Below are 23,393 nucleotides of genomic sequence, written 5' to 3' on the forward strand. Positions count from 1 at the left end.
AAAACCACTTTTGAAGACATTTGTACTTGGTTTGAGTTTTTTAATTATTATTACTGATTTTGTTGTTCTATGTCTGGCACCTTATTCAATGGATTCAGTTATAATTTTGAGAAGTCTCAATAAGATGGGTGCTTCTGAAATGCTTTCTGTATGGTAATAGTGCCTGCTTTAAAAAAAGGGACAGAAGGAGCATAGAAAAACAGACTTGGGAAGTACTGCACTCTGCAGAGTCCTCATGGTATTCACAGTGTGTATTACTAAAATATAGACAACAGAAAAATTATTCCAGCACTTCCAAGTTCAGTTAGTCACAGCTTATGTTTCATGGAGTAGGGATAGACATTAAAAACCACTGCCCTCATGGTTCTGAAAATGGTCTGTGCACCAGATTCACTTGTGTAGGGGGTGGTTCAAACTACAGATTGTGCACAGTCTTGATTTTGGATCAGGATTTTTCAACTTCTTTGCTTAATGTTGGATGGTTCTCGTTGCGGCATAGCCTTGCGCACTGCAGTGTATTTGGCAATAGCCCTGCTTCTGCACGCTAGAAGACCACCCTCAGTCCCCCTTTCTTCACAAGTGTGGTGATAAAAAATGACACTAGCTCATGCTATCTCTCTCCTTGGCAGGGCACAGTTGCTCCTTGATGAAAGCCCACTTTCCTAGATTTCTTGGGTGAGAGTTTCTGGTTGGGAGAGCTGCTGATATATGTTTCTAAAACTTTACAAAGGTTTTACAGCAGCTGTCTGGGCTCACTTTGGGAAGCAATGGATTAAAATTTCATCTTCTAACTCGTAGCAGAATTCAATTTTCACTGGCTTTTCTTTGTAAAACGTGACTTTGTTATTGAAAACTTGGCTCCTAGAGTTTAAAAGTTTGGATAATGTGTTGTACAAGTTGCAGCTGAAATTTGGTGGGGGTGTGGGTGTTAGGGAGAAGAAAACCTCATCTAGACTTACTCAGTAACAGTGTGTTGATCATACCCGAGGATCAGCAGGCTCAGTGCCTTCAACAAAATTTCCAGTTATACTAATGGTTTTTGTCTTTTCTCCAGGCAGTGTTGGCCTTAGCAGCATCTTGAGCATCCCTACAAGTTGGTGCGTACACCGTGTCACGGAGAGTCATTGACAATGGGGATGGCATCACCCTTGTCATCCCAGTGGTAGCCAGGCTAGTAAATATCTAACTCCCTTCAGCTTACCATCTAATTGTAGGTAAGTGAAAAAATTGAAATCAATAAGCCACCTACCCTTGTTAGCATTTGGGAAAGGCTGCGAGGTTAAGAAAATCAGATATGTGACAAAAGTAAAAAAGATGGACATGTTTAAATCCTGGTGGTAAATCTTAAACACACAATGCTAGTACTTGTTTGGGATTTCCATTGCATAGCATGATTCCCACAGGCATGACCTCAGCAGCCAAGTGTCATCCAGGCTTAAAGTTGGAGCTCTTGGAGCTTGACAGCATTTTGGATATTGGATCTATGGGTGCAGTACATGACCATTTGGCATATTGTTTTGTGAAAAGATACAACTATTTTAGTCAGCTCAGGCTTTAATAAAGTTCAATTTCAAAAATAAATAAATTTGTTTGAAAAGCACAGAAATTTTGAGAGGAAGAAATCGGAAGAGGGAAGGAGGATGGATGGGAAGAACGGAGGAAAGTGAAGAAGCAGAAGAACATGAGAGAAAGAGAGACAGAGAAATGTTTAATACCACACATTACCACAGCTGCTGGGTTCGGGCCAGGCTGAAGCTAGGGGCAATGAAAAAAAAAAAAAAACAGGCAGAAAACCAAGTAATCTAAAACGCGATGTGGGTGTCCCAAGATATTATTATTATTATTTTAGGAATTTACTTAAGAATCAAGAAGGAGATATAACAGTTTAGCCTTGTAAGAGATTTTGCAACATCATATTTTGGTTTAATTTTCAGAATATTAAAAGAGTGCTTCCTGATTCGAGGTTAAAGAGACCTCTTTTGGTTCAATGAATCCAATTTAAAGATATCATTTTAAAAATATTTTTCAAGAGGAGCTGAAGGGAAGGAAATACTCAGTGGAAAGTCACTCTTTCCTATTTATCCTTTTCCAACATCTTGCCCAGTAGCCACTTTTACTATTCTTTTAGAATATGAACACATGAGTATGCTGTTTATGTATACACTTTTTTGAAAAAATTGAGCTTTTTGGCATCTTTCATTGCTTTTATTATTATTATTATTTCATTTTATGACACAGTTTCATAGGCTCTGGGATTCCAACAAGCCCTCCCCCCATATTGAATTCCTCCACATTGTTACAGTAGTACATTTCATAACCAGTCATGATTGCTTCATTGCAGGCATGGACCATGCAGAGAGTCCAGCATTTTATTGTTCAGATAAATTCAACAGTTTCACTGGCAGACCATCCTTGGTCTGAAAGTAAAGCTGGCAGAATATCATCCCCTCCAATGAAATGCCGCTACACAACTTCAACAACAGGAAGAAACATGGAAATTTACAACATCATGAAGTTAATTGACAGGTATTGAGTGACCAAGTTCTTAATCATATCCTATAACGACTTCATTGACATCTCAATTTTAGTTTGTACACAACCAGCTGCTATAAACTTTAAACTGGTTATAGGGTACTACTCAGCTGCCTCATGTCTATTTTCCTTTTTATATTTAGCAGCTTATAGTATTCAAGCATGATTTTTACTGAACTTGGCAAATTTTAGGATAGTCCAAACAGGCTTATAACTCTAACAAGGCATATGTTAACAATTGAGGTGCAGAACAGTTTTAGAAGGGGTGTGCAGAGAAGTCTTCAATACCTTAGTGAGGAGTAACTGATCTTTCTGTCCTACCTAGTAAGGTATATGGGAGTCCAAGCTGACTGCTTCCTGTCTGTTCTAAGATTTCCTTATTGGCCTCTGTCTATCTGATCTAATTTTGGGGGGCTCCAGAGCGACCCTGATGGTCACTGCAAGAGAGGGTGGGGAGCCAAAGTTGGAACCAAGCAAGGACCAGAGAAGCCTCCTCTCCAGAGTCCTGAAAGAAGCTTACTGTTCCTCTGTTTCTGAGGACCGCTCAGGGCTTCTGGTTTTTGTTCTGATGACATTAGATCCTGTGAGGAAGGATCTGGGTTTCCTTCTTCCTGTGTGGGAAATCCAACAGGGAATGGATGACCTCAGAGTTCTTGGCCTACAAGCACACTCCAATTCCCTGTGGTCTCCTTGGCAGTTGGGATATAGTCCTTGGTGCCCATACTGATAGTCCTTGATGAGGATCTGGGAGTCTCCAAGGTTGGGATACAAGCCTCCTCCTGTCTTCCTGTTCCACTCTGGGGTTCCCTCCTGCTCTGTGCATATGACCTCTTGTTGAGAGGTTGTCAGGATCACTCTTGGATCCCACTGTATGTCTATAGTTTTTGCTAATGTCTAATGCAGATTCGAGTCTGCTGTCTGTAAGTTATCTGTTACAAACTTGATAAGTTATACTTAACATCTTTCTCACATACTCTAAGAAGGTGGAAGATTTCTCTGCTCTCCCAACCCAATGTGGAACAACATAGGGTATTAAAAGCATTTCAGGCTTTTCAGTTCTTTGATGTAGATCAGAAGCAGTCTGTCATTGATTATTGGTGTATTGGTTACATCACAATATCTTATTGTGTGTGATATAGGCTGTTTGAAGGTGTAATAATATTACAATTTACAGGTACTATTTTTAGGTTTGACATTTCATCTTAAATTAAGGCAAACATGTGGTATCTAACCTTTTAGGATTGGCTCATTTCCCTTAGCATTATGGTTTCCAGTTTGGCACATTTGGCCACAAAGAACTGCATTTTGCTTTGTAATGGCTGAGTAGTATTCCATGGAGTAGATGAACCATAGTTTTTTTTATTAATTATTTTGCATTATGTGACAGTTTCATAGGCTCTGGGAATCCCCCCACCCCTCCCCACGCCCCTCCCCACTGGTGGATTCCTCCACCTTGATGCAGTATTACAGTTCAAATTCAATCAAGATTCTTTCCTTGCAAACATAGACCAAACATAGAGTCCAGCTACTTATTGTCCAGATGGGTTGAACAGTTTCTTGGGGAGATCATTTCTGGTCCGAAGTTAGAGCTGGTATAATATCATCACAGTCAATTAAGAGTCCCAATATAACATCAACAGCAATTTGCAATATTATGGAATTGACATGGTTTTGAGTAACCAGTATGTTAAAAAAAAAAAAAAAGCAAGTTCTTAACCACAACCTATGATTAGCTCATTGACATTTCAATTTTAGTTTATATACAGGACCGGCTGCTATATACCTTAAAATGGCTATAGGGTACCATTCAGCTGTCTCGTGTCTATTTAATTTTAGTATTCAGCCATTTGTTGTGTTGAAGTATAATTTTGCTGATCTTGGCAGATTTTGGGATAATCTAGACTGGCTTGTAACTCTAACAAGATATTTGTCAACATTTAAGGTGCAGAATATTTTTTGGGGGGGTGCAGGAAAATCCTCAACACCATGGTGAGGAGTAATTAATCTTTGTGTCCCACCCAGAGAGGCATGAGCCAATCCATGCCAGCTCTTTCCTGTCAGATTTCAAGCTCTACATTCTGTTGTTTGTCTATTTATTTTAGTTTTTTTTTTTTAGTTTGTACGATTATTTGTTTGCTATGAGGGGTTTTCGAAGCGATCCTGATGGTCATTGTGAGGGAGGGCGGGGGTTCAGAAATGGAGCCAGGCTCGGACCAGAGAAAGCTCTCCTCCCTAGTCCCGAAGGACATTTATTGTTCTTCTGCTTCTGCGGACCGCTCAGGGCTTCTGGTTGTCTTTCTGATGATGTTGGTTTCTGCACGGTAGTGTTTGGACTTCTTCCATCCCATGCGGAAGCAAATTGAGCTTTTTTTTAATGAAGAGAGAAGGTGAGAAATATACAAAAAGCTTCCATCTGCGAGTGCACTCACTGCATACCTGCAGTGGTCTGGCATGGACTAAACCTGGAACTTGGAGCCAGGACCTTAGTTGATGTCTTTTCCATTTGTGACAGTAACTCAAATATTTGAGCCATCACCTGATGGCTTCCAGGGTCTACACTGGTGGGAAGCTGGAACTGGGAGCTGGACCAGGGAACTGAATATCAGTAAGTATGGGACACATGTGTCTTAACTACTAGCCAAACACCTGGCCCATAAATTAGGATTAAAACATCCATTTAATAACAAAAAATAATAGTCACCATTTTATTTCAAGAAGGTGAAACAATGATATTTCAATGTATTGATAATTTTTTTAAGCCTTAAAGGTTAGAATCCACACAGTGGAAAGAAAGACTTAGCAGTTGCCTTTGTGACCAGAAAGAAGAAAAAAGCCGATCTGCCTTCAACTCCAATCCAATCCTCACACCCTCCCATCCCAGTCAGTGTGCACTTTGCATGGTCAAGCATGCTTTCTGCTGGGGTCCCTTCAGACCATCTCAGAAGTCTCCTTGATGCAGATCTTTCCTTAAATCAGATACATGGGGCAGAAAGAAACTCAAAGTGCCATGAACTGTAAATGCTCACAAGCACCACATCTTGGCTCTTAGGGCAGTGTACACTATTAACATCTCCCTACCTAATCTGCTACAGAGCAAGTGGATTTACCAGCCCATTGACTTCTGCAACCACCTTGCCCAGAAGGAACTCAATGAGGGATCTTTGGGCGTGTGGCTGCTGTGGGTGGAAGGATGTCAGTCAAATTAGTGATAGGTCAGAAATGGTGGAGTCACTGTACACACCCTTCCTGACTCCTTAGAGACCTGCCCTCACTGGCCCAGAAAGACGTGCAGTGAGAGAATCCAAGCTACTGATCAGATGTCCTTTAGATGACAGAAAGTTTAGGTGAAACTTTCAGACTCATTTCTCAGGGTAGTACATGGGATTGGTGATTGAATATTTGGTGTATATGGAACACAGTGCTCCATGCTTAACATGCAAGATTTTGTTTACCTGTACTAAAATAATCTACAATAGAGTGCTAGGGAGTCATGTGCTGAGGCTTGTTAATGGCCACTTAACCAGCAGATGAGAACCTAGGGTTGGAATCTGAGTCCCGGGCACTTCACCAATGGCTGATTTTAATAAAAATATGATAATTTACAGTTGGTTTTTAACAATTAAAGTAAAACCTTTTCCTTTTGTTGAGGGAAAAAAGCTGCTGGGTTAAGTGTTCTCACAGTGTTACTGGTACTCTTTGGAGAGATACCAACCAATGTGAGTTTTATTTTACATTGCTAATAAAAATATCATTTTTGTTGATATGGAAGGTCTCATGCTATTAGAATAGAATTTTAATCTGAGTGGAACTGCATATGCAGTAATATAAAAACACCTGCAGAACTAAGTTTGCCCAGTGGTGACTCAGACAGTGCTTGTCAGTACCAGGAGCAGCATTAACCATGGAAAGTGAGGCAGGAAATTTCTGGAGACTGGATAGCTCCCATCGGAGATATTACTTACACAGGCTGTTCTGCCTCTTCTTCCTCAGGCAGAAAGATATGCAACTGAAAGCTGCATGAAACACATCCCAATTACAGGAAGAGATATTACATATTCATTCAGCAGCTGCTAAGGGAGATGGGAGTGGGAGTCCCTCCTGAACAATCGCTGGAGGCCGCAAAAGCAGTTAAAGTAAAAACATATGGGAAACTGGCTGGTAGGGAGTGAGAGAGAAATAGTGTCTGGCCACTTGCCATGCAGCCATGATACCCACCTCTGCCTCCCTTCTCTGCCCCTCCCAACTCTTCCCCGTGAGCATGAACATTGATTTGCTAGCCCTGAGTTAAGTGGGCTGAAGACTTAGAGCTCAGCAGTTACTGACTGGCTGTTAACTGTCAATGAAACCAGCTTGATAATCATTATTGAGCAACAGCTGATGTAGCAGAGCAGGATTTCATTGGAACCTAATTAAATAGAATTGCAGTTAAGTACAGCATCATCAACATCTGGAATGGGGAAGTGAAATGCACAACAGTGAGTGTCTGCATTCAGTCTGAGTGCAGACATGACCAGAAATTTGACAAGTTCATGAAAAGATGAGAAGAAAACATGGCGATCTTACTGTACACAGTTTCAGATCCAGGCCTGGCGTGAGAGTGTAGTGGTTAAAGTCCTCACCTTACACACCCGGGATCCCATTTGGGCGCTGGTTCTAATCCCAGCAGCCCTGCTTCCCATCCAGCTCCCCGATTGTGACCTGGGAATGCAGTCAAGGATGGTCCAAAGCCTTGGAACCCTGCACCTGCATGGGAGACCCAGAAGAAGCTCCTGGCTCCTGGCTTTGGGTTGGCTCAGCTCCAGCTGTTGTGGCTACTTGGTGAGGAGGAATCAATAGACGGAAGATTTTCCTCTCTGTCTTTCCTCCTCTCTGTATATCTGACTTTCCAACAAAAATAAATAAATCTTTTTTTAAAAGTTTCAGATCCATATTTTAATAGCTTTTCCATGAAGTTAATGGCTACCCTTTGAATACTATTTAAATAAATTTAAATACTATTTAGAGTGCTATTTAAGATCTACAATAGACTTATTAAACAAAATTCATCTGAATTTTCTATACTCTAATTTCTATTCTAAAAATGTTACAGCAAGTTTCACAATTCCATTGATGATTAGAAGGAAAATGGCACATTGATCCTTCATTGATGAGTTTGTCTGACATGTTCCTCATGTTCTTCTTGTGTTACGCTGTACATGGCAATTGATGCATACTTTGTAGGGAGTTTTTCTTCCCAAGTTGTGAAGTCAGGACAATTAAAACAAACAAATAAATAAACAAACAAATCCTTAGTAATCCCAGAAGAATTATTGCACAGATGAAGAGGGAAGGATTTTGATTTGGTGGAAGAGTACATTTGGAAGTGGCAGCAGCACAGCCTTGGGTATCTGCTTTTCCATGCAGTGCTCTGTTTGAGCTGTGGAGCCGAGGAGTTGAAGTGGGGAGTGGCATGTGAGTCTAATGCCCCTCTTCTCCAACCAGGAACCCTTATAGAGGCCCCAAGGCTGAGGTTGGGTGAAGGAAAAAAAAGGCACCAGAGAGGATTCTCAAGTTTTGATTCTCAGTCTAGGATGGAGCACAACTGTAGTAGAGGTTTCTACCAGTAGGCTGTCACCTGTCTCAGTACGCCTCTGAGTGTAGGTTCCATCAGGAGGGAAGAAAGAGTTAGCAAGGGAAGGGGGCTAAGGAGCTGTTAGTACTAAAAGAGTGAATTTCAAGCCTAATGAAGAAGTGCTGGCTCCTTCCTTCTAAGGGGAACCCTGTGGTTAAGACTTTTCTTCTGGACCAGCACCATGGCTTAACAATTTAAGCCACTATTTTCCACTGCCTTCCCAGTCATATTGGTGGGAACTGGATCAAAAGAGAAACAGCTGGGTCTTGGAACAGGTGCCCAAAAGGGAAGTTGGCATTGAAGGTGGCAGCTTAACCCATTGTGCCACAATGACAACTCCTATTAGACTGAAGTATTTTGATAATATTTTCTGTGCTCCTTTCTTTGCCTTTCTTCAATGAAAAGAAACGTTAGTATTAATCCAGTCCCCCTTACCCACTGTAGATCTGCTACAGATGTGAGCCACAATTGGCCCCTGTAGTTGGGGACACCCAGGGTCATTCCTGAGAGTCTGAGTGTTCCCCTGTCAGTGGAGATGGATTTCCTGAGCCCTGCGCTGGACTTGTATCTTACTCTTTGTCTACCTAGGTTTCATTCTGACCCTGAAAGATGAGCTGGAGTAGTAAAGTTAAGACCATGTTCTACTCAGCTCTAAAGGGTAGGGATGGAAGTGGCTCTTTTACACTCTGTACTCAGCTGATCTGACCTATTGGAAAGGTTGACCCTGTTAGTTCTTGCACGATTTCTGCTTGTGAAGGAAAAGATCCTAGAAAGACAGCCTTAAGTTATCCCTACCTGCTATGTTGACTCTAGGCTGTTCAGTGTAAACACAGTGCTCCCATACCGTGATTGCAGAACTTAAGCTAACACTGCTGCTCTGCACTCAGCTTTACGGAAATATTTTATGACGTATCTTAGGTGGGCTAAGACGCCATAGGGCATTAACCAGGCCTGCAAGGAGAGCTGAGTCTTCAGTCTCCAGCCTTGATAGGTTCAAAATGTTATTCTCTTCGGGGAACTCTGGGGATGTGTAATAATTCTTGCCCAATACTTTTAGTTGCTTAAGTAGTTCAAAGATACCTAGACAATGTTATTAGAATGTTTTAGGGATTCTAAGGTACTTAATGTTCCAAAGAGGTCAACTGAGGGAATAGTTTCTTCAAAAATGCGTAATGAGCTTCCTGAGTAGGTCCACCTGAGTCATGCCCTCCAGTATGCTTACTCTGCAAAAGTGGTGCCCAAGTATTCCCTGCTGCTCTGCTGAGGATATCAGCAAAAGGATCACTGAGGTCATCACATCACCAATACTCAGGAAGACTTTGCACAGCACATTCTGGTTGCTACTGCCAATGTGGTAACAATTAGCAAGTTCTGCAGCAGACACATAGTGGTGACTTTGCATCTCCTACCTGATAGCTCTTTGTCATTTGTGACACCTGTCACCTTAATTGAAGTCATTTACTGTCTCTCAGCAGAGATGTGTGTGTGTGTTTTGTTCACTTGCTTCTTTTAAGTGACTAGAAATGCGTTGAGTGACTTAAAATACTTAATCAACCAAGAATGCCTCTGAGAAAACCAGGGCGGTTAGAGAACTGTGCTGTGACTGACTCCTTCGGTTGATAGCCAAGGATCAACTGCGGTTTCTTCCTTAGTGTGGCACCCAGAGAAGCCACTGCAATACAGCAGTGGATATAAGCAGCATGATCTGCTGGTCCAGAGACTGAAAGCTGCATGACATCTAGATGATACCCTGTGGGTAGCCTGAGACATGCAAGGATGACTGGAGGAGGAGAGGTACTAATGCTTTATAGATACCCTAGGACATTACTTAATATAAGATTGCAACAACATTTGATAATGCAAGGCTGAGGTGAAGAGCTGAGTTGCAGAGAAGGCAGGCTGACCTGTCTATAGGCTGAGTGTCTAGTAGAAAAAACAATGGCCTGTGAGGCTTAATAGTATATACATTGTTGTGTTATGGGAAAATATGATTTCAGTGTGGTGTCCAATGCATGGAGTCCCTGGGTGGTTATCAGAAAGGGCAGAAACTCTGGTTGGATGTTAATGCCTGTTGATGTTTTTGCCTGTGTATGCAGAAATACTGATACATTTGCCTGACACAGTGAAGAAATTTCTTAAATATGACATGGATCCCAGTAAGTAGATAAAACAACACATGGGTATCAATGTTATTAATCAGGAGAAGTTTATTATAGATGTTGGTTACAAAAGGAACATAAGGACAATATAATTAAATGTGCACATGAAAAAAATCAGTTGACATGTAGCGAAACACCAGTGACACTCAGAGCTGACCTCTCTGAGGAAATTACACAGGCCCAAAGAGAATGGAGCGACATATTCCAGATTCTAAAAGTAAAAAACTGTCAGCCCAGAATAATGTACCAAGAAAAGATTTTCTTTGCCTTTGAAAATGAAAATTATTCCACAGTAAAGCTCAAATAATATGCTTCTTCCAGACCTGTGCTACAAATAATACTTAAAAATTTTTTTCTTGACTGAGAAAAGGAATAGCACCCACCAAAACCAAAGGCAAAAGTGAAGAACATCCCAGAAGAAAAAAAAACAGAAAACTCAATAAAAAACGAACAACCCAATGCTAAAACGACAGTACCACATTGCCATTCATCCCTGAATGTAAATGGCTTACACCTATCAATGAAAGAGCATAGATAAGTAGACTGATTTTTTTTTAATTTATTTGTTGCTTACAGGAGACACATCTCACCAATAAAGATCAGCACAAACTCTATCTCATAGATTTTGATGTTTGGGGTTTTTCTTTCATCAAAACAGATTTTTTTTTCCTCACATTAAATCCTTCACTGACTTATAGGTTGTAGCATCATTTTCTTCAAGAAGTTTCTTGATTCTTTTTCATTTTTTCAGCAACACATTAGTTATTCGGTAGCATGTTATTTAACTTCATGGTATTGTAAATTTCTGTTTTTCTTCCTGTTGCTGATTTTGTTTTGTGGCTTGTCATTTAAGGGAGTACAGTAATTGTGTAATGTGGACTATCATATCCAGATGTGAGGATACAATGCAGTATGCATTTCTACTGGACTAAAGCTGGACTCCCAATGAAACTGTTTACTATATCTTGACAATACAATTATGGACTCTCTGTCATTGTCCATAACCGCAATGATGAACTTAACTCTTTATGAAGGACTATACACTGTTATAATATAGGGGAACTCAGTGTGGGGGTAGGGAGGTGATTTGCGGAAGAGGATAAGGGAAATCCCAGATCCTATAGAATGCTTTCATGAAATAATAATAATAATAATAATAATGCAAAAATTAAATTATAAAAAAAAGAAACATAGAAAAAATTTGAAACAAAAGGTTTCTGGGACCTGAGAGCTTTCACCCAGAGGTAAGAGATTTCTCTTTTGTGTTACAATGTGAGGTATACGCAGCCATTTCGCCACCTAGTGTGCATTTTGAGCACTGCTCAATAAACAGCTCAATAAGCAGCTGTGGATCTTTCCTTACTATACAGTGCCTATGCCCCATGTGCAGTGTGTCTGCCTCTTTTTTCAGTCTGCCTCTCTATAGACTGAATTGTCTTTCTAGAAGTTAGGAAGAAATTGTAAGAGCAAGTTAACACTAATCCCGAGAAGGTGGAGTTACCATGTGGTAAGATAGCTGATTAATCTTAAGGACTGTATGCATGTGTCTCTGTGTGAACCTGAGATAACACACAAAATTTGCATCTTCTGCGATTATCCTTGCTAAGCACAAATCCAACCCAAGACAGTTGGTCCTCTTGTGTTTTTTTTTTAAAGATTGATTTATTTTATTACAAAGTCAGATATACAGAGAGGAGGAGAGACAGAGAGGAAGATCTTCTGTCCGATGATTCACTCCCCAAGTGAGCCGCAAAGAGCCGGTGCTGCGCCGATCCGAAGCTGGGAACCAGGAACATCTTTCCTAGTCTCCCACACGGGTGCAGGGTCCCAAGGCTTTGGGCCGTCCTCGACTGCTTTCCCAGGCCACAAGCAGGGAGCTGGATGGGAAGTGGAGCTGCTGGGATTAGAACCAGCGCCCATATGGGATCCCGGGGCGTTCAAGGCGAGGACTTTGGCCGCTAGGCCATGCCGTCGGCCCGTTTTTTTTTTTTTTTTTTTTTTTTTTATAGCCACTGAGGTAAAGCTTTTGTATGCCAAAACTCCTTTTCTTGTGTATTTTATTCTTAGTTGGCAAGCTGTACTGTAAGTTGTAAAATTTTAGCCATACTGCATATTGGTTGAAACATAAAATTGTGGGCTAATACTTTTCCTGTATTGCTGGCGTTCCATATAGGATTTTGTTCCTGTTCCAGCTACACCACTTCTGACCCAGCTCCCTGTTTATGGCCTAGGAAAGCAACAGAACATAGCCGAAGTCGTTGGGTCCTTGAACGCAAGTGGAAGCCCTGGAAGAAACATCAGTGTCTCAGACTTGGATAGGCTCAGCTCTGTTTTTTCTTGCCATTTGGCCAGTGAAACAACAGATGAAGAATTATGCTCTTCTTCTCTCTGTAAATCTGTCTTTATAATGATAATAGATATTTTTAAAAGGAAAAAAATAACACCTTCTTATTCTTCCATTGAAAGACTGTATTATTTCTTGAATATTTATTTAGTTTGAGTTGCTAAAGTGCTGTGGGCAGATAAAAGTTACAGTCCAAAATGGAACAAATAGTAGAATATGTTCATGTGAATATTTTTTGAAAATCCATTTATGGCCTAGAATTTTGGACCTTGGAATGGGGGAAATGTAATCCATGTAATCAGTGACTTACAAGAAAGGTTGTCATGTAGCTGACAGATATAATTGAAAGCAGAAAATGAGTATTAGTTAATTTTCCTTCATCTTCAATTAACCTTTGCCTCATGTCACTCAGCCACATGAATTCAACTTGTTCAAGTTGTGTTGGTTAGTTTTATTTTAAAGATGTATTTTTTAAAAGGTAGCATGATCAGAAGGAGAAGAAAAGAACAAAGAGGTGGAGAGAAAGACAAAGAAGGAAAGAAAGGATAGAGAGGAAGATACAGAGAGAGAATCTTACCCAGGTTTCCCACATGGGTAGCAGGAACTCCAGTGCTTAGGTCAACATACGATACCACTGAGACATGTTACCAGAAGCTGCATCAGAAGCAGAGGAGCTAGGACTGGATGCCAGGCATTCCTGATATGGGGATGCAGGTGTCCCAGGCAGGTGTCCCAGGCAGAGCTTAACACGACGTGCCATAGTGCCCATCCCAGGTGAGAAGCATAGAGAATTGAGTTCAACAATAAGCACTAAACAAATTTTACTTTATCTCTTTTATCCAAAGTTTTGTTTGTTTGAAAAGCAGAGTTTACAGAGAAAAGATAGAGATGGAGAGAGAGACACAGAGAGACAGAGAGAGAGAGAGAGTATGTTGCTGATTCACTTCTCAGAAGTCTGTAAAAGCAGGATTGAGGCAGGTCAAAACTAGGAGCCTACAGTTTTATCTGCATCTCCCAAGTAGGTAGCAAATGCCCAATCACCTGGACCTTTTTCACTGCTTTTCTCATGCCATTGGCAGGGAGCTATAACAGAACTGGCAGCCAGAATATGAAGCAGTGCCCACATGGAATGCCCTTGTCATAGGTGCTGCCTTTACATAATGCTGGCCCTTGTGATGTTTTTACACTGGAATACCAGAAGACCTTGGAAAAGGAAAAGGGAATCAATGTAAATTCAAATGAGAAGATACCTAGAAATATACTGTAAGTAAAAAGAAGCAACTTGTGCATTTTACATATAATTCATTTTGTATAAAATATAGTTTTTCTATTTTGATTGATATATATTTTCCTCTTTTTACTATAATTTTCTTTATTTATTTGAAAATCAGAGTTATTGAGTGAGGAGAAACAGAGATCTTGCATCTGCTGATTCACTTTCCGAATGAGTACAACTGCCAGATCTGGGTAAGACAGGAGTCAACAGCTTCTTCTGCATCTCCCATGCAAGTGGCAGGGGCCCAACTACCTCTAGATCTTCTGCTGCTTTACTTGGGCCATTAGCAGAGAGCTGGATCATAAATGGAGCTGTGGGGACACAAACAGTGCCCATAGGAGATGCTGGCATCTCAGGTTGTGGCTTTACCTGTTTTTCCACAATGCTGGCCCCATTACTCTGGAAGAACGGTGAAGTGATGGGTACCTTCTACTCTCTTTTTCCTCTGTTTTAAAATCCACAAATAGAGCTTTTATAATTGGAAAATATTTTCCTGGCTAAGCAGTGTTTTATGACCAGAAAGCAAAATTATACTTCTATTATTTGTTTAGTAGCCTTGATTAAACACCTTTATCTACAATTTTAAAAAGCGGCAAGAAAGAAAAATTAAGAGATATACAGTGAGAATATTAAGTAGTATGATTTTCCCTTCCCACTTCTCAAATATCTTTTGTTGGCTGTGTCTTATCATCAAGGTAAGATGGTAACAGCTACACACATTTTAGAGAGCCTTAACTCCTCATAAAGAAAGTGGAACGTTGTCCACAGTTACAAATTGCTGGCGATTGGGTGATGGTTTTCTCATTTGATAATGTAGTTCACTTATTTCAATGGATTTTTACAGGATTTTAAAGTAGAAATTACCCTGGAATCTTTGTCCACTGCTTGATCCCATAAGTGATGAAAGCACCAGAGTTTGGAAAGATGGTAGAAACTAGTGGGGTGAAATGAAACCAACTGAACTTGAACTTTTTTTCTTTGCAGGGATGGGGGCAGTTGGGGAGTAGGGACTGTTTTATGTCGTAGGAGAAATTCCTTAAGCTCATTAATTGAAAGCATAAGTAAGTCAACCAATATAATAACTGACTGTATCACTTAGAAAATGGTGGTCTTTACTTATGCCATGTGGATTATCCACAGTCCTTTGAGGAATCTATTTTTCCCCTTCTAGGGCGGCTATGCCTCCCTTTCTGACTAATAATTTCACGGTGATGCCATTTTCCTTTTTTGGAATTAGTAAATAGCACTGCATTTAATTTAACTCTGAACTCAAGAAAATGTCACAAACTGGGGAGACAATGTCAGCATGTGAAAATAATTTGTGACCACTGCAAGAATTCTGCTTTTCTGTCAGGTGAAAGGATGCTGGCACATCCCATAAGGCTGTGTTTGTATACAGGGCTTGATAACTAACCCTGGGAAAGTCATTAGAGAAAAGGATTGAAAATGGGGAGGGATAATGCCCTACAAAGAAGAGGAGAGAGGGGCCCGACGGCATGGCCTAGCGGCTAAAGTCCTCGCCTTGAACGCCCCGGGATCCCATATGGGCGCCGCTTCTAATCCCGGCAGCTCCACTTCCCATCCAGCTCCCTGCTTGTGGCTGGGGAAAGCAGTGGAGGACGACCCAATGCATTGGGAAACTGCACCCATGTGGGAGACCCGGAAGAGGTTCCTGGTTCCCGGCTTCGGATAGGCACAGCACCGGCCCGTTGCGGCTCACTTGGGGAGTGAATCATCAGACGGAGGTTCTTCCTCTCTGTCTCTCCTCCTCTCTGTATATCTGGCTTTGTAATAAAATAAATAAATCTTTAAAAAAAAAATTTAAAAAAGAAGAGGAGAGAAAGGTGGTTTGAGGATACCTTTTGCAGAGGACTCAGGAGTTCCATTCTCTGCTCTGAAGATCAACCTCACATTTTTACCTTCATGAACCTTCCAGCAGACTGCTGTGTGGTCTCCTCAGTCTCTCTCCCTAGATGACCTCTGCTTGATATTCTCTTAGTTCTAGACTGTTATCCCGGCCTTTAATCTGGAAATGTTCAAGTTATCAGACATCTGTGAAATTCTAGTACACTGGCAATACTGGTCCTGTAGCTCCTGACGCTCCTGGATATTCATTCTTTTTTTAAAAGATTTATTAAAATGAAATGAAAAAACAGAAGAGAAGAGGGGAGGGAGAAGCAGAAATAGATGATAGGAAGAGATAGATAGATTAATAGATAGATTAATAGATAGATAGATAGATAGATAGATTAATAGATAGATAGATAGATAGATAGATAGATAGATAGATAGATAGATAGATCTTCCATATGCTGATTTTTCCCAAAATCTCCACAGACAGGCCAGACCAAAGCTAGGAGTGAGGAGCTGCTTCTGGGTCTCCCATGTGAGTTCAGGGTCCCAAGCACTGGGACCATCCTCCACTATTGTTATGGGCACGTGAACAGGGAGCTCTATTGGAAGTATTCTAGCCAGAACTTGAACTGGTACTGTATGGGAGGGCAAGGTCTCAGGCCACAGTTCAACTTGTTGGACCACAGCTGGCACCCATAATTTCAGTAACCTATTGCTTAGAGAGTAGGAGATAATTATTAACCTTGCAATTGTAATTTAAAAGTTGTGCATTTCAGACTTGTCTTTTTGGTGACTTACTGGTTCTGCAGATCCTGCACTGTTGCCATTCAGACTTATGGCAGTTTCTTCTTCTGAAGCTCCAGGGGTGGAACTTCTGGTTACTGGGTAGTTTAAGGCCCACAAAATCCTTTCATTTGGTCCTGGCCAGGCAACTGCATGCAGGACTTCAAATTCAATACATCTATAGCAGGCAATTTTTTTAAGTTGATAATTTTTCGTGGCCTACAAATGTTATACAAATGGCTCTTGGCAGAAAAAAACATGCACCGCCTCTCATAATATTCATTTGAAATTTTGTCATTAATTGCAGACTTTTAAAAAATCCTTTAATAGCTATGATTTATTGAAAGTTTGCATACGTCAAAAGCTGGATTAAACACTTTTCTGATAATTACCTGTGCAATAATTCCTTTTTCTATTTCCATTTCACAAATAAAACTGAGACAGCGCCTCATGAGACCAGCATTTTGGTCTGCTGTTATATGTTGAATGAGGCTTCTGTGTGCAGGGACCTAATAGATACTTTTTAAAACGAACATTTAATTTAAAGGCAGAATGAGGAGGTGGGGTGGAAAAAATGAGAGTCACAGACAGCTGTTCCATCTGCTTGTTCACTTCTTGAATGACCACAATGGCCAAGGTTTGGCCAGGACCTTCACCCAGGTCTCTAAGTGGTTAGAAGGGCCAAGCACTTTGTCCATCATTTGGTATTTTTTTCCAGGTATATTTAACAAGGAGATGGATAGGAAGTGAAGCAGTTAGGAAATGAACTGGCACCCTCATTGCTGCTAGCACTGTAGGTACAGGCTTTACGCTACCACACAATGCTGGTTCCTATTATGTTCTTAAAATATGCTGTCTTTTAAGCCCTGAACACATCAAAAATTGAGTTTTAAGGTGCTAGGTTTGAATCTGTAACTGTTAAGAGGCAGGGTTGAAATTTGAACTCATCTGCCACATTTTTGAAAACTTTTTTTTCCTCCTTGATCACACTGAAAGTTATGGAACTGTGGAGGAAAGATGATTGTCCCAAAAAGGAAGCCCTATCCTGAGCCCCCTGTGGTTATGTTGATTGTTTCTTCCATGTGGTTCTTGATGAGGTTTCAGCTTTGCTCTGGCTATGAGTTTGTGCTAACTCAGTCTTGTGCTCTTTCAACCACTTCTGTTTGTGAGGAACATTTCCAGTGGTACTGAGGCTGTGTGGCTGATTTATAATTCAAGTAGGGTTGCGAGATGGAGGACTGGGAGTGGTAGAATTGACCTTGTCCTATAGCTTTATGGAACAGAAGAAAGAGAGAGAAACCTATGAGCCTGTCCTGCTTTGCCACCTTCCTAACATACTGGCTGGAGCAGATTGGAAAACGGTCTGGGAAAAAATCACTCTGAGATCTCAATGTCGCCCATTAGAGGTTTATTTCTTTGCTCACAGTGTACATCCAATGAGGACTGTCTGTGGATTCTGTACTGTCTGGTGACCGCTGCTTCTGGAACATGCAACTGCATTGGTCACTGCTTCAGGGAGACAGCCCCGGGCAGAACAGTTCAGATCTGCCACCATGGATACCACTAGTCCTTCGGCCCCACCTCACTGTTAGACCCAGAGAGAGGAGGGAGAGTGTGGATTGTTCAGTGGGCACCACTGCCTGTATCACAGCCACCAAGACAGGGAAGTTCAGCAATGAGACCTGAAATTCTTCCTGAATGTTAGCCTGCTGGCTGGGTGGCAGCTGCTAATACGGCTTCTTTTTTTTTTTTTTTTTTTTTTCTTCTTCTTCTTCTTCTTCTTCTTCTTCTTCTTCTTCTTCTTCTTCTTCTTCTTCTTCTTCTTCTTCCTCTTCTTCTTCTTCTTCTTCTTTTTCTTCTTTTCATGATGATTTTGGCCCAGTTTCTATAAAGGCCCAGATGGTAAATCTTTTCAGACCTGATGGGGTTTGTTGCAATTACTTAGTTTTGCAAATGCAACCCTTGCCAATATATGAACAACCACATAGAAGCTGGGTTTCTATAAAACTTTGTTTACAAAAACAGGCAAGACCGGCAGATATTATTAGCAGTTGAAATTAGTTTGTTGCAGATTAGCCTGTGAAAACTATCTTGTGAGGTTTCATTAGACTGTGCATATAAAAGAGAGTCCTTTGTTGACCCCTCAGAAAGTCCATGATGCATTTAGAAAAGACTTGAGAGTGTTGGTGCTGCAGGCTTGGCACCTCAGGTTTCGGAGGCTTGGGCTGGTTTGGCCCTGCACAGAGCCAGGCTGCTCAGGCAGAGCCTCTGCTGATATAACTGCTAGAAGCTGTCTGCCATTTGCTGGAGGGACTCATGCTGTGTGCCCTGGAAGCAGGATGCTGAGCAACCAGCGTCAGCTGAGGTTATGTCTGGAGCAGCACACTGTCTATTCTACAAGTGCCTCTTTCCCAGCTCCTCTGTCTCAAATATGAAAGGGAGCTGCCTCAGCTTGTGAGTTAGTAAATGCACAGATATATAGGCTTGTGAATTGAAAACCTTATAGATCATCCTTTGGCTAGCAGGCACACTATGCATATCTATGCAGCATGCATACTCATCTTTCTCTAGCTAGCCAAGCATTCCCTTCTCGTTAGGTAGTTAATCTTTCCTGTTTAGTCCTGCTACTACTTTGTTCTTCCCATTTTTATTATTGATGTTGCTTGGCTCCTGACAGCTGCAAGAGCCTACCACAGTCTTGAAAAGTATTCAGTAGATCAGGAAGGAAGTAGAAACATGGCCCTGGCCCAGAGAAACTCACAATTTTAAAAGATAAATCTGCTAGATTATGGTGGTTTATCTGGATCTAGCACCTTCATTTCTGCCCTCTGCTACCAAGAGTGGACCCTTCAGTCCCACAGTCTCATTCAGGCAGTTGGTGGAGGTCACATTAACCAGAGTGGAGCCTCAGTGGGAAGGAGCTTGGAACCAGATTTTTGATGCCTGATGATTAGTGGGGCCTGTAAGAAGCATTCTGTGGGCTCTGTTGAAAATACTTTTTAAAAAGTTTCAGAATTTATTTACTCATTTAAAGGCAGAATTAAACACACACACACACACCCTATTGAGATATAATTTATAAATAGAAATTGTGTATGTTTAAGAGATACATCATGATATACACATATATGTTGTGAAATTATTTCCACAGTCAAGCTAATTCACATATTCCTTACTTCACTCAGTTACCTTTAGGTCTGCTGTTTTATCAGAGTTTGCTTATATAATTCTTATTGATTATTGGTTTCATGTTACACATTAGGTTTCTAGGGCTTGTTCCTCTTTTGCTTGAAATCTCTCCATTTTCTTACTGTTGCCCTTAGTAACTGCTGATTGTCTCTGTTTTATGAATCTTACTAAAAATTTCAAATTGGGGGCTGACATTGTGATGCAATGGGATAAGCCCTTGCTTGCAGTGCTGGCATCCCATCCTCTAGCACAGGTTCTGGTACAGGCTGTTACATGCATGGTCCAGCTTTCCCCTAGTTGCCAGGTGGCACACGATGGCCCTGTCATCTGGGTCCCTGTCACACTTGTGGGAGACCAGGATGGACTGTGGCTTCTAGCTTTGGCCTGACCCAGACCTTGCAGTTGTAACATTTGAGGAGTGATGTTACAGAAATATTTCTCTCTCTGTTTCTCCCTCTCTTGTCACTCTGCCTTTCAAACAAATGAGTCTTCAAAAATATTTAGAATCTAAAAAGTGAATCAGTGTTTTTCAGATAGTTTTAGTCATCATCTGTCTAATCTTAAATCTGGCTGAAATAATGCAAGGTGTTTATATGTCTTCTCTCTTGTGCCTCTACACTGACAGGGAGGATTTGCAGGGGACTGTGTTAGAACTGATGGCACACCATGGTGGGAGGGTTTGTGGAGGGGTGGGGAGAATCCAAGTACCTATGAAACTGTGTCACATAATACAATGTAATTAATGAATTTAAAATAATAAATAAAAAAAAGAACTGGTGGCACATGAGACAAGTGATACCTCACCTGCCTGTGGTTATCACCCTAGAACTTGAAAATGGACATGTTGAGATCCTACCCTGCAGGTTCTGTTCATTGGGCCTGATAGAACTTGACACCTGGATTTTTAAAAGTCCCAAGTGCTTGGAAGGTTCTAGTAATCTGAGGCCCACTGTCAGCAGCTAGCCCACTCTTGATTTAGTCCGTTTTGAGCACCTTCTATGATTTACCTGAGGGTGGAGCTGAGTTGCTTTGTAACATAACTGATGTATTCTATCCTAATTATGTGGTAGCTTGAGTGCCTATTCGGTACAAGGCACTAGTGTTGTGAATTAGGGGGTTAAGTATGCATGAGATACAGTTCTTGTCTTCAAGAGCTTATAAAGCTGGAAATGCCATAATAACTCTAGTGGGAACCACAAGCTGAATGTCATGCAAATTATGGTAATTTAGTGAAGGAAAAGAGTGCATTTAATTAGAGGGGATCAAGTCTGGCTTTGAGAAAGTGCCACTCAGCCTGAGGCCCGATCTGTGGAGCTGCTGTGGGGAGCAGCCTGAAGCCTGAGGAGCAGAGTCCAGAAGGGTGACTGTTTTGTGTCAGACTGGAGTCAGGAGTGGTGCAGAGAAGGTGGAGCAGATGGAGCAGGTGGAGGAGGTGGAGCAGGTGGAGGAGGTGGAGCAGGTGGAGGAGGTGGAGGAGGTGGAGGAGGTGGAGGAGGAGGAGGAGGAGGAGGTGGAGGAGGTGGAGGAGGTGGAGCAGGTGGAGGAGGTGGAGGAGGTGGAGGAGGTGGAGGAGGTGGAGGAGGTGGAGGAGGTGGGGCAGGTGGGGCAGGTGGAGGAGGTGGAGGAGGTGGAGGAGGTGGAGGAGGTGGAGAAGGTGGAGGAGGTGGAGCAGGTGGAGGAGGTGGAGGAGGTGGAGGTGGAGCAGGTGGAGGAGGTGGAGGAGGAGGTGGAGGAGGAGGAGGAGGAGGTGGAGGAGGAGGAGGAGGTAGAGGAGGAGGAGGTGGAGCAGGTGGAGGAGGTGGAGGAGGTGGAGGAGGTGGAGGAGGTGGAGGAGGTGGAGGAGGTGGAGCAGGTGGAGGAGGTGGAGGAGGTGGAGGAGGAGGAGGTGGAGGAGGTGGCAGGAGGTGGAGGAGGTGGAGGAGGTGGAGCAGGTGGAGGAGGTGGAGGAGGTGGAGGTGGAGGAGGTGGAGGAGGAGGTGGAGGAGGAGGAGGTGGAGCAGGTGGAGCAGGTGGAGCAGGTGGAGCAGGTGGAGGAGGTGGAGGAGGTGGAGCAGGTGGAGCAGGTGGAGCAGGTGGAGAGGAGGTGGAGCAGGTGGAGGAGGTGGAGGAGGTGGAGCAGGTGGAGGAGGTGGAGCAGGTGGAGGAGGTGGAGGAGGTGGAGGAGGAGGAGAGTGGAGGAGGTGGAGGAGGTGGAGGAGGTGGAGCAGGTGGAGCAGGTGGAGGAGGTGGAGGAGGTGGAGGAGGTGGAGGAGGTGGAGGAGGTGGAGGAGGTGGAGGAGGAGGAGGAGGAGGTGGAGGAGGTGGAGGAGGTGGAGGAGGTGGAGCAGGTGGAGCAGGTGGAGGAGGTGGAGGAGGTGGAGGAGGTGGAGGAGGTGGAGGAGGTGGAGGAGGTGGAGGAGGTGGAGGAGGTGGAGGGTGAGCAGGTGGAGGAGGTGGAGGAGGTGGAGGTGGAGGAGGTGGAGGAGGAGGTGGAGGAGGAGGAGGTGGAGCAGGTGGAGCAGGTGGAGCAGGTGGAGCAGGTGGAGGAGGTGGAGGAGGTGAGGTGGAGCAGGTGGAGCAGGTGGAGCAGGTGGAGGAGGTGGAGCAGGTGGAGGAGGTGGAGGAGGTGGAGCAGGTGGAGGAGGTGGAGCAGGTGGAGGAGGTGGAGGAGGTGGAGGAGGTGGAGGAGGTGGAGGAGGTGGAGCAGGTGGAGCAGGTGGAGGAGGTGGAGCAGGTGGAGGAGGTGGAGGAGGTGGAGGAGGTGGAGCAGGTGGAGGAGGTGGAGGAGGTGGAGGAGGTGGAGGAGGTGGAGGAGGTGGAGCAGGTGGAGGAGGTGGAGGAGGAGGTGGAGGAGGAGGAGGTGGAGCAGGTGGAGCAGGTGGAGGAGGTGGAGGAGGTGGAGGAGGTGGAGGAGGTGGAGGAGGAGGAGGAGGTGGAGGAGGAGGAGGAGGTGGAGGAGGAGGAGGTGGAGCAGGTGGAGGAGGTGGAGGAGGTGGAGGAGGTGGAGCAGGTGGAGGAGGTGGAGGAGGTGGAGGAGGTGGAGGAGGTGGAGGTGGAGCAGGTGGAGGAGGTGGAGGAGGAGGTGGAGGAGGAGGAGGTGGAGCAGGTGGAGCAGGTGGAGGAGGTGGAGGAGGTGGAGGAGGAGGAGGTGGAGGAGGAGGAGGAGGAGGTGGAGGAGGAGGAGGTGGAGCAGGTGGAGCAGGTGGAGGAGGTGGAGCAGGAGGAGGAGGTGGAGGTGGAGGAGGAGGAGGTGGAGCAGGTGGAGCAGGTGGAGCAGGTGGAGGAGGTGGAGGAGGTGGAGGAGTGGTGGGGCAGGTGGAGGAGGTGGAGGAGGTGGAGGAGGTGGAGGAGGTGGAGCAGGTGGAGGAGGTGAAGGAGGTGGAGGAGGTGGAGGAGGGGTGGGGCAGGTGGGTGGAGGTGGAGGAGGTGGAGGAGGTGGAGGAGGTGGAGGAGGTGAAGGAGGTGGAGGAGGTGGAGGAGGAGGAGCAGGTGGAGGAGGTGGAGGAGGTGGAGCAGGTGGAGGAGGTGGAGGAGGAGGAGGTGGAGGAGGTGGAGCAGGTGGAGGAGGTGGAGGAGGAGGAGGTGGAGGAGGTGGAGGAGGCGGAGGAGGTGGAGGAGGAGGAGGTGGAGGAGGTGGAGGAGGTGGAGGAGGAGGAGGTGGAGCAG

At 43.6% G+C, this 23,393-nt stretch overlaps 1 pseudogene; it reads left to right on the forward strand.

Moving 5' to 3' along the window:
* The window catches only part of LOC101534752 (tubulin alpha-8 chain-like), a 29,793-nt pseudogene that overhangs the window by 5,337 nt on the left and 1,063 nt on the right, over positions 1 to 23,393 (forward strand).

Source organism: Ochotona princeps, chromosome 2 (assembly GCF_030435755.1).
Source record: "Ochotona princeps isolate mOchPri1 chromosome 2, mOchPri1.hap1, whole genome shotgun sequence".
Lineage (NCBI taxonomy): Eukaryota > Metazoa > Chordata > Mammalia > Lagomorpha > Ochotonidae > Ochotona > Ochotona princeps.